Source organism: Cheilinus undulatus, linkage group 10 (assembly GCF_018320785.1).
Source record: "Cheilinus undulatus linkage group 10, ASM1832078v1, whole genome shotgun sequence".
In the NCBI taxonomy this organism is placed as follows: domain Eukaryota; kingdom Metazoa; phylum Chordata; class Actinopteri; order Labriformes; family Labridae; genus Cheilinus; species Cheilinus undulatus.
This window is the reverse complement of record NC_054874.1, coordinates 48060154-48074768: the sequence shown is the minus strand read 5'-3', so window position 1 is coordinate 48074768 and position 14615 is coordinate 48060154.

Genomic DNA, 14615 nt, shown 5'->3' with positions numbered 1-14615 from the left:
TAGTGCTCATGTAAAACTATCTCACCAGCTTCAGAAAGGTTAACCCTTAATTTCCACATACATTGTCTGCACCACGACCCACAGTCCAAAGGTTTCTCTGACTGAAGGAGAGCGACCTCTCACTCCGGACGAGTCTGGAGCGCCCTCCAGTCCTGATCAGCTTAGTTCACAGGAGAATGACATGAGTGGATTAGTTCCCCTTTTAAAGGTTGACTTCTCGTTCATTTCAAAATGATTCCATGATTTTATTGCTTCATGAGTGAGAATATTTTGAGGTTAAACTCCAATGTGATCAAAGTAACAAATGCGTTTTTTTTTTTCATTGCTGGAGTATTATCTAACATTGTTCGTAATGTAAACCCCTTCTCTTCAAACAGAATTACCTTTATATTGTTAACAACGTGGATGTGCTCATGAAGAAAGTAATGTTAGAATTTAGGAAAATAAACAGGAACGAATTGACACAATGTTTAGCAAAAATGACTGACTGTGAAATGACACAAAAATCATTGAAAAGCTGAAAAAAAAGACATAAAAGTTGATTAACAGTGGCCGAACTTGGTCAAAAGTGGCAAACAAGAGACTCAAAGGGTTAAAAATGATAAAACTGTGGCAAATATTGATACAAAATGGCAAAATGTGCTAAAAATGAGTTTCTAGTGACAAAGGAGGGTTGGAAGAGGGGAACAATGTGAAAACAGGTAAAAAGGGCAATACTGATTCAAAAAGTGGCTTAAAGTGGGTTTAAATGGCAAAATGTGGGAATAAAAGTTGCAATAAATGTGGTAAAAGTTGGTTAAAACTGGGAAAATTTGATTCAAAGATAAAAATGGGCCAAAAGTGGTGAAAATGGGATAAAAGTAGCAACACAATAGCTGGGGAAATTGGTTAAAAATCGGCCATGAAGGAAGTGGGAATGGACAAAGATATGCAAAAACATGTAATAAAATTGTTTTAAAAATAGGTTAAACTTACTAAAAAAAAGTGGAAAAGAATGGGCTGAAAGTGTTTGAAATGAATCTAGAAGAAACACAATGAAATAATACCAACATCAGAACCCAAAAATACCTTCAGACGCTTAACAAAGGCAACAACCCAACACATGACTGGAAATCATCAATGAATCACAGTAGGGGCCGTTCTCTGGGTTTATCAGGGGCCGTTCTCTGGGTTTATCAGGGGCCGTTCTCTGGGTTTATCAGGGGCCGTTCTCTGGGTTTATCAGGGGCCGTTCTCTGGGTTTATCAGGGGCCGTTCTCTGGGTTTATCAGGGGCCGTTCTCTGGGTTTATCAGGGGCCGTTCTCTGGGTTTATCAGGGGCCGTTCTCTGGGTTTATCAGGGGCCGTTCTCTGGGTTTATCAGGGGCCGTTCTCTGGGTTTATCAGGGGCCGTTCTCTGGGTTTATCAGGGGCCGTTCTCTGGGTTTATCAGGGGCCGTTCTCTGGGTTTATCAGGGGCCGTTCTCTGGGTTTATCAGGGGCCGTTCTCTGGGTTTATCAGGGGCCGTTCTCTGGGTTTATCAGGGGCCAGTTCTCTGGGTTTATCAGGGGCCGTTCTCTGGGTTTATCAGGGGCCAGTTCTCTGGGTTTATCAGGGGCCGTTCTCTGGGTTTATCAGGGGCCGTTCTCTGGGTTTATCAGGGGCCAGTTCTCTGGGTTTATCAGGGGCCGTTCTCTGGGTTTATCAGGGGCCAGTTCTCTGGGTTTATCAGGGGCCATTCTCTGGGTTTATCAGGGGCCGTTCTCTGGGTTTATCAGGGGCCGTTCTCTGCGTTTATCAGGGGCCGTTCTCTGGGTTTATCAGGGGCCGTTCTCTGGGTTTATCAGGGGCCGTTCTCTGGGTTTATCAGGGGCCGTTCTCTGCGTTTATCAGGGGCCGTTCTCTGCGTTTATCAGGGGCCGTTCTCTGGGTTTATCAGGGGCCGTTCTCTGGGTTTATCAGGGGCCATTCTCTGGGTTTAATTGGGGCCAGTTCTCGGGGTTTATCAGTGGCAGGTATCTGGGTTTATCAGGGGCCTTTCTCTGGTTTTATCTGGGGCCGTTCTCTGGGTTTATCAGGGGCCGTTCTCTGCGTTTATCAGGGGCCGTTCTCTGGGTTTATCAGGGGCCATTCTCTGGGTTTATCAGGGGCCATTCTCTGGGTTTATTGGGGGCCAGTTCTCTGGGTTTATCAGGGGCCAGTTCTCTGGGTTTATCAGGGGCCATTCTCTGGGTTTATCAGGGGCCGTTCTCTGGGTTTATCAGGGGCCTAACTGATCTTTGGTCCTATGGTTGTTGTAAAGGAGCTTTAGATCATTATTTGTCTCTGTCTGATGAAAACAAAGAGCTTTATGGTCCATCACTCAGCCAGGGATGCTGGGATTTTACAATTCAAACTCAGGTTTTCCAGGAGCATGCTCAGTTGAATCAGTGCCAGGCGGAGCTGCTGCTGAGTGGAGGTTGAGGTGGGGTGGGGGGTTGAGTTGGGGGCAGGGTGGCGTTATGACCCGGGGAACCTGCGGGGCCGTGTTTGACCTTGGGCTGTACAACTGCTTAACACTCTGCGTGTGAAACAGGATCCCTCTGTCTCTGCCTGGAGAAGCTGCAGCGCTAACCCCCCCCCCCCCCATATTGGGTCTTTTGTTGTGCTTTGTTTTGGTTGGTGGCGGGCCCTCCTCGCTGCTCGTCTCCTCAGAGGAGCTCACAAACACAAGAAGAAGAAAAAGGGGAGAGGTGGAGCTGGGGGGGGGGGGGCGGAAAACTTCTTCAACAGCCACACGCCAACTGCCCCCCCTTCTCCTGATCCAGGCCCTTCAGATCCCTCAGCTCTCCCTCTCCATTGCTCCATCTCTCCATCCAAGCCCCCGCTGCACTCAGCATCTGCTCTGAGGATGAATAAATGAAGCGCTCCCTGACTGACACAGGCCTGTCTTAATTGTGGCTGAAAGCTGGCTTTTCTCCCTGCTAATTAGCAGATTGCGGCGTTAAATGATTCAAAAAGTCGGGGCTTATACGGGCGCTGCCGATCATCACTTATTCACGCGGCGAGCGTCGCTTTGTGCGAACATCGGCGCCCGAGGTAAATTAATTTACTCCAATTAGCAGCCGCTGTCAGCGTGCATCACCGTCTCCCGTCTTCAGGACACGTCTTTAAAAAGTAATGCTCTTATTTTGTCCTCTGGTTTTGTTACATCTGATGTTCGCTGGAGGGAAACGGGGCAAACATAATGAGACCACAGGAAGTCTCTCACACGGAGAGATGTGGGCCAGCCAAGGTGGGAGGAAGAATCTCTGCAGGCGTCTCCTGCAGGATCACAGATGTAGGACGAACAGGAGTGAGTTCACTTGTTCTTAGAAATTCAGGAGGATCGATCTCCACACCAACACAACGCTCAGACACAGAAGTCGTCCTGCACCTTGACCACTGTGGACACAACACCGACTACTTCCTGTCACGATTCTCTGGTGGCGTAATTTATATGGCTGGTAGCGGTATGACTGGTCCAGGGTTCTCCAGATTCTGGATTGGATTCTGGTGATTAAGAAGGTTGAAATCACCAATGAAAGGACTTTTAGAGTTTTGATACTCTACAGATAAACATCAATATCTGAGCCTGTTACCATGGTACCCAAGGCTGTTCTCTGGTCGGAGAAAAACTGTTCATTTGTCAGATGAAAACTGTTCTGAGGTCAGAGGAAAACTGTTCTGTGGTCAGAGGAAAACTGTTCTGTGGTCAGAGGAAAACTGTTCTGTGGTCAGAGGAAAACTGTTCTGAGGTCAGAGGAATTATAATGTGGGACTCTTTTGGAGGATTAGGTTTGAAGCTTTTCGCTTGAGTTTTGTTGGTGCTGATCTGGATTTTATTCTGCGTTCATATATAAATATGAATATTAGACCTTGTATGTAGAGGAGGCTGTTTTTCACTATAAAGCTTGTTAAATCTTTTTTTTTTTTTTTTTGGTTTGGAGTCACAGCTGAGAGCGTCACAGCCTCCATCATCTTCTTCCTCCTCCTCCTCTTCCTCCCCTTCTGCTCGGCTCTATTCCATATGCTTCATCATTAAAAACATGGCTGCTGTAAGGACTCCTGTATAAATGTTGAATCGCAGCAGTGAGCAGAGACTCCAGAGACGACAGATGTTGGTGCAGAGACATTTAATTAACAAGCATCTTAAACCCACTGAGACGTCGGACGTCGTGGTCATGCAGATCTCCTTCTGATCCTGTTCTGATCCAGTGGATCCGCCTGCTCGGTTTCATCTCTATTAACAGAGACGGAGCTGTGATGATGACCAGATGATTCCTGATTTATCTACAGGATTCAGCTGGAGGTGAAGGCAGATGATTGATCATCAGAGAGGTTTTTATTCTTAGACTGACGCTTTTATTCTGGAGGTTTCTGAGAGTACATGTACTCAAGTCTACATGCTGTTGTAGTAAAACTGGACTTCTGTTTTTAACCCACTATTAAACACGCTTTAAATGGTTTGCTTTTATGTGAATAATCTCAGTGACATCCTCTCTGCCCATCCCTCTAAATCTGTATGAGCTGAGATTTTTAAGTAAGGTACTAAATCGTGTTCCTCTGCTGTTGTAGTGGACATTTCTCACATCAACTCTTAGCCAGTCCACTCCCCTCTATCAGCCATGTTTCCTGTTGCTCCAGCAGACAGAATGAAACATGTTTTCATGAATAAAATGACGGCTTTTCTCCAGCATGTCTCAACATTTTTAGATGATATACTGCAGAAAGATTTCATAAACGACTCTCTGGAGGGTCAAACCAGATTAAATCCCGTCCACCTTCTGCAGGATCCGTCAGATTATCATCCCTGCACCTCCCTGCAGATGTTCCTGCAGCACTGAGGCTGGAGTCATGTGGAGGCGGTGGCAGAGATGGCGGGCAGATAGACGGCGTCCTGCGTGACATCATTAAGCGTTCACAGCTGCAGCGGGACGGCGCTCTGACAGCTGAAGATCCATTTATCAGAAAGCAGCAGCGAACATGTGGAAACGCGTCAGAATCACTTCTCCTCTCACCGTCACAGACAAGCTCGCTGTCCTGAGTGGACCCGTGGAGTTCAGAACAGCACTTTATTGTCAGCACTCATGTTTCTACAAATCAGAACCACATTTCCCATCAGCCCCCTCTCCCTGCAGAGGAAATAGTAAATCTTAGACTGGCTCTGTGCTGGGTTTACTGGGGTTTCAGTTACATGTTGACATAAACTGGGAGTCCAGTGAATAACATGCATGCTGCCAACTTTTTAAACTTTGATTTCACACTCAGCACGTTAAAAAGACACGAGAAAGTCTAATTACTATGTCAGTAAACAGACTTACTCAGCTCTGGTAGCCTGAGCTCAGCAGACAGGTGCTGGGAGGGTTGATGAATGGTGGAGCTTGTTGTTAGATAAAACTCATGCAGAGAACTCAGGAGACAAAAAACATCCATTCTATCATGCAAAGTTTCACTCTGGCTTTTTGTTTTAATAGAGACATGTGTTTTAGCTCAGATAAAGCTGAGGCTGTATGACAGAGAACTCCCAGCAAGGCCATGCATAAGGGGCGATAAAGGGGGACGTTTTCAGGGGCTCTTGGAGGTCAGCATAATCATGGTCGGATGTAAAAGATAATCTGTGATGACCATATTCTACCTTACACCTGAATTTTTTACACAAAAAGTGGCAAGAAAAGGTTAAAAGTGGCAAAAATGAGGAAATAAATGAGCAAAAACCTTCAAATATGTGTTAAAGAGAGAGAGGCAAAAATGGGTTCAAAGAAGCATAAAAAGCAACAACTGACAAAATTTGGAAAAAATTGTTAAAAGTTAACCTGACAAGCCAGATGGATTTGTTTCACACATCCTTCTGGGAAAGCTTCAATTGGAAACATTTTAGAAAAGGCAGAGGCTTTGAAAAAAAACTCGGCGTGTGATTGGGTGATTGTGCTGTCCGTCACATCTCTACGGGCCAATCAGAGCAACAAAACACATGACGTAGCCGCTATCAAGCTGCGCAGCTACTGAGGAATAATGCGAAACATAACGACTATGGACATATAAGTACTCGACTTTTGTCGTTTTTGAAAAGAAAACAACTCACTGCTGTTTTTTGTTCTTCTTTTAACGGATCAATGTCATCAAGTTCTGCTAAAACTGCCCCTTCAGCAGCATCCACGCTAATCTCTTCCTCCATAACTGCACCAGCTCTTGCTGATGCTTGTTTATGTCATGACTCTGCTGTGCCTGAAAGTACTGCCCCTTGTCGCTGATGGGTCCTGTCACTTTCTAACCGGGCCCACATGGTTCAGACGGGAGCTTTGCAAGATGGATTGACCAGTGAAAAACAAGGAAACAGGTGTATTCACCTGCTTTGCAAGGTTAGTTAAGAGTAGCAAAAAAGAGAATATAAGTCAAGTCAAGTCAAAGTTTATTTTTATAGCACAAAAAACAACCTAAGGCCGGCCACACACTACACAATTTTTTTTTTTTTTTTAAGATTTATTTTTGGCCTTTTTACCTTTATTGGATAGGACAGTGGATAGAGTCAGAAACAGGGAAGAGACATGCAGGAAACAGTGCCACGGGCTGGACTTGAACCCGGGTCAACCGTGCACACGGCGCACGCCCAAACCACTCGACCACCGGTGCCACACTAGATGACGTTTATATCTGAAACAACTTTTAAACCGTGAGAGACCACAGACATCAGGAGAGCTTCCAAAGATTTTTCATCTTTAATCCTCTGAACCCACACTCTATGACTCAGCCAGACTGTCAGATCACTGGAGACCACACACCTGCCAACCTTCCTACGACCTCGGTGATCATGTGACTTCAGAAAAAAAAAAAAAAACACGGATGTCTGTCGATACCGTCTTGCTGTCTCTCCACAACAGGCTGTCCTGGCATGCGTTACAAGCGAAGCAAAAAATCATTAAACAAGGGAAAGATTCGGGATGAAATCATGTCTGAAATTAAGTTAAAGTTGTGTTTATGGCTGTGAGCGGTGAAAGTGCGTATGATCTGGCTGTGATGCTACCCGGTCTACTCGCTCTCATTGGTTGTTGTGGGTACTTCATCAGCGGCACTACGACCTAGAACCGTAAATATGAAACACGTTTGATATTTATGATCCAGGATTTTGGAGGCTACGGCGTGATTTGGAGCAGTAAAACAATCGTGTTGACACCACACACATGCAGACTACTCAGGCAAACAGTCGTTTACGACGAGGCTCCTCTCAGGATACGCCCCCACGATCGTCGAGGGAGGCAAATCTTGCCCCAAATTGGGCTTAAAATCCTGTAGTGTGTGGCCGGCCTTAGTTGACCAAGTGCTTTACAGGTTTTGACAAAACAGTAAAAGCACAATGAATGACTGACAAAAAACACATAATGATCTAGCAATATCAAAGAGAATATGTATCAAAATTTCAAGTTCAAGGAGTATTAAAAGCCAGTGCAAATATGTGAGTTTTCAGCAAAGATTTAAAATTTTCTATAGACTGAGCAGTTCTAATGTTCAGAGGTAAACTGTTCCACAGCAAACGCCCTCTCACCTCTGGTTTTTAAGACTGCATTTAGGAACATAAAGAAGCATCTGGTGTGTTGACCTCAGCGCTCTGACCGGAGCATGTTGGTGCAACAACTCAGACAGATATGATGGTGCCAATCCATGCAATGCTTTAAAAACAAGCAACAACATTTTCAACTCTATCCTGAAACTAACAGGAAGCCAGTGGAGAGAAGCTAGCAGCGGTGTGATGTGGTCTTGGCGTCTCTGTGATGTTTTGTGTAAGGGTTGAACTCAGGTGCGGAGACGGAAGCAGTTTTAACAGTTTTATTGTGAGGATAAGTGCACCAGGGAAGGGGATTCCAAGAGTCCAGGAGGGAGTGAGGGAGTGCTGGAGCTGGCTGTGGTGAATTGAGCAGGAGGCACTGGAAAAAAGGAGGAGAGGCACGTTAGCGACAATGTACACAAAATGCAAACACTAGAGATCACTGGAATCATCAAAAGCACAAAGAACTTCTCTGAAGGATCACGAGAAGGAGCCCGGAGACGACGTTTACCGTGAGGTAATGTAGACAAGACTCAGGCGCTGTAGAGAGCTGCAGCCAGTCTTAAATAGCAGGTGTGATTAGAGGATTCGCTGCAGGTGTGCCTCTCCACAGCACCAGGGGGGCAGGGTGAACGCCTCAGGAGAAACAGAGTCAAGTTAGCAGCCAGCAACCAGCTCCGGAAACCGGAAGTACCACAAAGTAAAATATTCAATACAAAATAAACACCACAGTACCCCCCTCTCAACGGACGCCTCCTGGCGTCCTGCCAGGCTTGTCCGGGTGCGCCTTGTAGAAATCCCGAAGAAGGTTGTCGTCTAAAATTAGTTTTCTGGAAATCCAGGAGCGCTCCTCCGGGCCGTACCCCTCCCAATCTACCAGAAACTGGTAACCCCGGCCTCGAGGTCTAACGTCCAGGATCTTGGAAACGGTGAAGGCGGGATGGTCATCGATGATCCGGGGGGGAGGAGGCGGCGGTAGGAGGGCTCAGATCACTGGAGGAGACCGGCGAGTAGTGACACATGAAAGGTGGGAGGGATCTTCATGGATTCAGGAAGTTTGAGCTGTACTGCCGAGGGGTTGATGATTTTGGTGATCTCAAAAGGTCCAACGTAGCGGGGGGTCAATTTCTTGGATTCTGTCTCGAGGGGTAGATCTCTGGAGGAGAGCCAGACCTTCTGGCCAGGGAGATATTCCGGGGCAGGAGTGCGGTGGGCGTCAGCCAGTCTTTTATTGCGCTCGGCCGTGCGCGAGAGTGCCGCCTTGGCTGTCCGCCACACCTCTCTGACGCGCTGGAGATGGTGCTGCACGGAAGGGACGGAGACCGAGATCTCCTGTTCGGGAAACAGGGGGGGTTGATACCCGAGGCAACACATGAACGGAGACATGCCGGTAGCAGCGCAGGTGAGAGAGTTGTGGGCATATTCAATCCAGGGGAGGTGAGAGCTCCAGGTAGAGGGATGATGGGCAGCAACACAACGTAAGGCCGCCTCCAGACTCTGATTGGCCCTTTCAGTCTGGCCGTTGCTCTGTGGGTGGTACCCCGAGGATAGGCTGACTGTGGCCCCCAGCTCCTTGCAGAACTCTTTCCATACACGTGATACAAACTGGGGTCCGCGGTCCGACACGAGGTCGCTAGGAATTCCATGGATACGGAAGACATGGAGGACCAACAGGTGAGCCGTCTCCAAGGCAGAGGAGCTTGGGGAGAGGGACGTAATGGGCGCTTTGGAGAACCGGTCCACTATAGTCAGGATGACTGTGTTTCCCTCAGAAGGTGGGAGACCGGTGTGACGAAGTCCAAGGCTATGTGCGACCAGGGACGACCAGGAGTGGACAGGGGGCGCAGAAGGCCAGCAGGGGTTGATGAGAGGATTTTCCTCTGGCACAGGTGGAGCAAGCAGCCACGATTCACGGGTGTCTCTGGTCATGCCCGGCCACCAGAAACTCTGCTGTAGGAACCCGAGGGTCCTCTGGAAACCGGGGTGGCAGGTGAGTTTTGATGCGTGAGCCCAATGGAGCACTGGAGAGCGAGCTGAGTCCGGGACGAAGAGCCGGTCTGGGGTCCAGTTCCGGGGTCCGGTTGGGCTTTCTGGGCGTCTTTGACTGCCTGGATGATGTCCCATGTGGCAGCACCGACGATACAGGAGGGGGGAAGAATCAGGTCCGGCTCAACACTCTCACGAGAAGGGGAGTCCAATCGAGAAAGGGCATCAGGTTTAGTGTTTCTGGAGCCTGGCCTGTAGGAGAGGGTGAAGTGGAAACGACTGAGAAAAAGAGCCCACCGGGCTTGACGGGAGTTGAGTCTGCGCGCCGTGCGCAGATAGGCGAGGTTCTTGTGGTCAGTCCAAATGATGAAGGGCTGTCGCGTGCCCTCCAGCCAGTGCCTCCATTCTTGTAGTGCCCACACCACAGCCAGCAGCTCTCGGTTTCCCACGTCGTAATTGCTCTCCGACGGGGACAAACGACGAGAGAAGAAGGCACAAGGGTGAAGCTTCTTCGTAACGGGGTCTCTTTGCGACAGAACAGCCCCGGCTCCGGTCTCCGAGGCCACCTCCACCACGAATTGGAGGGAGGAGTCAGGGTGCTTGAGGACGGGAGCTGACGTGAACAGAGTCTTGAGCCTGGTGAATGCCTCAGCAGCCTCAGGTGACCACCGGTAGGGGGAACTAGGGGAGGTGAGCCTAGTGAGGGGAGCAGCCACCCTACTGTAATCTCAATGAACCTTCTATAAAGTTTCATGAAGCCTAGAAATCGCTGGAGTTCCTTACGGTTACCTGGGACGGCCAATCAGTGACTGCTCTGATCTTAGCAGGATCGGGTTGTAATTGGCCCTGGGCAATGATAAAACCTAGAAAACTGACTGATGGGGTGTGAAACTCACATTTCTCGGGTTTGACATAAAGTCTGTTCTCTAGTAGCCTCTGGAGGACTAAACGAACATGTTGCTGGTGTTCCTGGAGTGACCTGGAGAAGATAAGTATATCATCAAGATATACGAACACGAAGCGATTGAGCATGTCCCTGAGCACATCATTAATGAGAGCCTGAAAAACTGCAGGGGCGTTAGTGAGACCAAAAGGCATGACCTGGTATTCAAGTGGCCAATAGGGGTCTTAAAGGCTGTTTTCCATTCGTCTCCCTCTTTAACTCTGATGAGGTGATAGGCATTTCTTAAATCTAGCTTGGAGAAGACCTGGGCTGAACAGAGAGGCTCGAAAGAGGGGTCAATGAGGGGAAGTGAGTATTTGTTTTTTACCGTGATGTCATTAAGTCCTCTGAAATCGATACAGGGGCGGAGTGTGGAGTCTTTCTTTTTGACAAAAAAGAAACCAGCTCCTAGAGGAGACGAGGAGGGACGGATGAGACCTGTGGCTAACGAATCATGGATGTAAGTCTCCATGGCCTCCCTCTCCGGGGCGGAGAGGTTGTATAGGCGACTACTGGGCAGGGACGCCAGGGAGCAAATCGATCGCACAGTCATAGGGACGGTGAGGAGGGAGAGAGACGGCTAGGTCCTTGCTGAAGACCGGGGCTAAATCATGGTATTCCTGAGGGACATTGGATAAATCAGGAGGAGTGGGAGTGACGGAAGGACGACTGACCGGTGGATTGGCTGAACGCAAGCAGTGAGAGTGGCAGTGTACGCTCCAATTGGTTATGGTAGTGGTTTTCCAATTGATCTGAGGATTATGTAATTGGAGCCAGGGGAGACCTAAAACAACGGGAGCGTGAGGGGACGGAATAACAAACAGCTGAATTTTTTCACTGTGATTACCCGAGATAATGAGGGTTATGGGGGCTGTCCGGTGAGTAACCTTAGCAAGCAACCTGCCGTCTAAGGCCGTGACGTTCTTAGGAGTCGGGTTCAAGGGGAGTTGGAGCTGTTGAGCTAACGTGTCCTGAATAAAGTTGTCGCCAGCCCGAGTCAACAAGCGCACTAATGGGCACGGAATCGCGCCCCAGAGGACACTAGCGGAACGGCTATGCGCAGGGGAGGGCTAGAGGAGGAAGAGGTCTGGCTCACCCGAGTGCCCTGCTCACGGGTGAGCCCTGTCTTTTGGCGCCTGGGGACAAGTAGCGAGAAAGTGACCTGTCTGACCACAGTAGATACACAGTCTAAGGTTAAAGCGTCTTTGGCGCTCACTGGGGGTTAGTCGGGTGCGGCCTAACTGCATGGGTTCATCAACAGGAGTGGGGGAAAAGTCACGGGAAGACCTAGTGTGTTCAGGAGACTGAAGAGCAGACTGACCAGAGGGGGGAGCTACGGACGGAGCTGGAGGGCCTTTGCTGACTCCTCTCTGCGTCTTTCTCTCAAACGGTTGTCAATGCGAATGGCTAGTGAAATTAAACCCTCAAGGGAGTCAGGTTCATCCCGGGAAGCGAGTTCATCCTTAAGCTCACTAGAAAGACTCTTAAGAAAAACCCCTTTGAGCTCGGTCTCCCCCCACCCGCTCTCAGAGGCTACAATACGAAAATCAATGGAGAAATCAGCTACTGATTGGTTACCTTGGTAGAGGGAAAATAAACGCTTTGGCTGCTTCTTGGCCCTGGAGGGGATGATCAAAAATCCGACATAGTTCACTAGAAAATAACGAGTAAGAAGCTAACACTGGGGATTCTCTCTCCCAAACAGAAGTGGCCCAGCGGGAGGCTTTCCCACGTAACAAATTAATTACAAAAGCTATCTTGGCCCTGTCCGTGGGGTAACTCAGGGGCTGCTGGTCAAACACAAGGGAACATCTTAACAAACACCCACTAGCGCTACCTATTTCTCCTGAGAAGAAATCAGGGTGAGGTACATGAGGCTCTCTATAGTGGGGGAGGGGAGGAGAAGGTGAGGGATCTACTGAGGGTGGCTGAACACTGACAGGTGGAGGCTCAGGAGTGGGGTGGTGAGGCTGAGTGGCTGAGAGTAACTGCTCGGATATGGTGGAGACCTGGGTGTTGAGAGTCTGAAGAGATTGCATGATACCTTTTAACATGGACTCGTGATGTCCTAGGCGTTGTCCTTGGTGGGTGATGGCTGTTTTGAGGGTGTCCGATTCCGCTGAGTCCATTTCTGGCCTGAGTCTTCTGTGATGTTTTGTGTAAGGGTTGAACTCAGGTGCGGAGACGGAAGCAGTTTTAACAGTTTTATTGTGAGGATAAGTGCACCAGGGAAGGGGATTCCAAGAGTCCAGGAGGGAGTGAGGGAGTGCTGGAGCTGGCTGTGGTGAATTGAGCAGGAGGCACTGGAAAAAAGGAGGAGAGGCACGTTAGCGACAATGTACACAAAATGCAAACACTAGAGATCACTGGAATCATCAAAAGCACAAAGAACTTCTCTGAAGGATCACGAGAAGGAGCCCGGAGACGACGTTTACCGTGAGGTAATGTAGACAAGACTCAGGCGCTGTAGAGAGCTGCAGCCAGTCTTAAATAGCAGGTGTGATTAGAGGATTCGCTGCAGGTGTGCCTCTCCACAGCACCAGGGGGGCAGGGTGAACGCCTCAGGAGAAACAGAGTCAAGTTAGCAGCCAGCAACCAGCTCCGGAAACCGGAAGTACCACAAAGTAAAATATTCAATACAAAATAAACACCACAGTCTCTTGCCAGTCAGAAGCCGCGCGGCCGCGTTTTGGACTAACTGCAAGCGAAAGATGACTGGTCCAGACCAACATACAAAGAATTACAATAGTCTAAACGAGAGGTGATCAACATGTGGATTACCCTCTTGAAGTCATTTGGAGGAAGGTAGGACTTGGCCTTCCCCAACAGTCTCAGCTGAAAGAAGCTGGTCTTAACCACTGAACTAATCTGATGGTCAAATTTGAAGCAGCTGTCAAAGATGACACCAAGGTTACGAACAAAAGGGCGACAGTAGGAGGCTAACGGACCAAGAACACTGTCAACACCATTCAGGAGTTCAGATTCTCTAAAAACTATTATTTCAGTTTTCTTTTCATTTAAATGTACGAAATTTAACTCCATCCATGATTTTACATCTTTTAAACAGTTTTTTAAAACTGTAAACAAACTAAGGGCATAAACTTGCAAACATGGGTCTAAGTGAATAACAGAAGGGGCAAAATAGGCAACAAGTGGTAAAAATTGGTTAAGAGTGGAAACAAAGGGGAAAAAATAAGCAAAAACTTTCAAATATGTGTAAAAGGGGATAAAAGTAGAGGCAAAATGGGATCAAAGTAGCATAAAAGAAACAAGTAGCACACAAGAAAATAAAACATGTATGAAAGATATGAAAATGTTAAATATATGAATAATTGTGTTAAAAGTAAATTATTACCTCCGCCAAGGAGGTTATGTTATCGGCAGGGTTTGTTTGTTTGTTTGTGAGCAACATAACTCGAAAAGTTGTGGACCGATTTTGATGAAATTTTCAGGAAATGTCATAAATGGCAGAAGGATGAAGTGATTAGATTTTGGGACTGATCTGGATCACCGTCTGGATCCAGGAATTGTTTGAAGGATTCTGTACTATTGGGTGATAGGGCTAATGGTGGAGGTCTGCGCTGTTACCACTTTACACCAGGAGATGGCAGACATGAGTAACTGCAATCCCAGCAGCATTTTTGGGTGTGTTTCTATGCCAAGTTTTGGAGTTCACAGAGTTTGAAAGACGCACGCCCAGTCGAGGAGACGAGTCAGAGCATAACTGAGAGAAAGACAGCGAATTGTAGCGAGAATACTCACAATGCTGGGAGGAACAGAGGAATATTCACCCTCTAACATGACTTCCAGTCGTCTGGTGAGACCATAGGTGAAACTGTCAGTGCACCTGTTGGCACCGGCAGGCAATGCTTCCACCATGACAGTCCACACATAGTGAAACCAATGCTTTGCCTCACCGTGTTTCCACCCCACCAGGGAGGGAGTAATTGGCGAATTAGATTTTGGAGTGATCCGGATCACTGTCTGGATCCAGGAATTTTTTAAAGGATTCTTCACTGTTGGCAGATAGGGCCAATGACGGAGGTCTGCGCTCTCTGAGTGCTTTTCTAGTTATTACTATTATTTGCAAGGTTACAGCGAACCCAGAACGTTCTTGTTGGGAGGCAACAGCTCTAACCCTACAC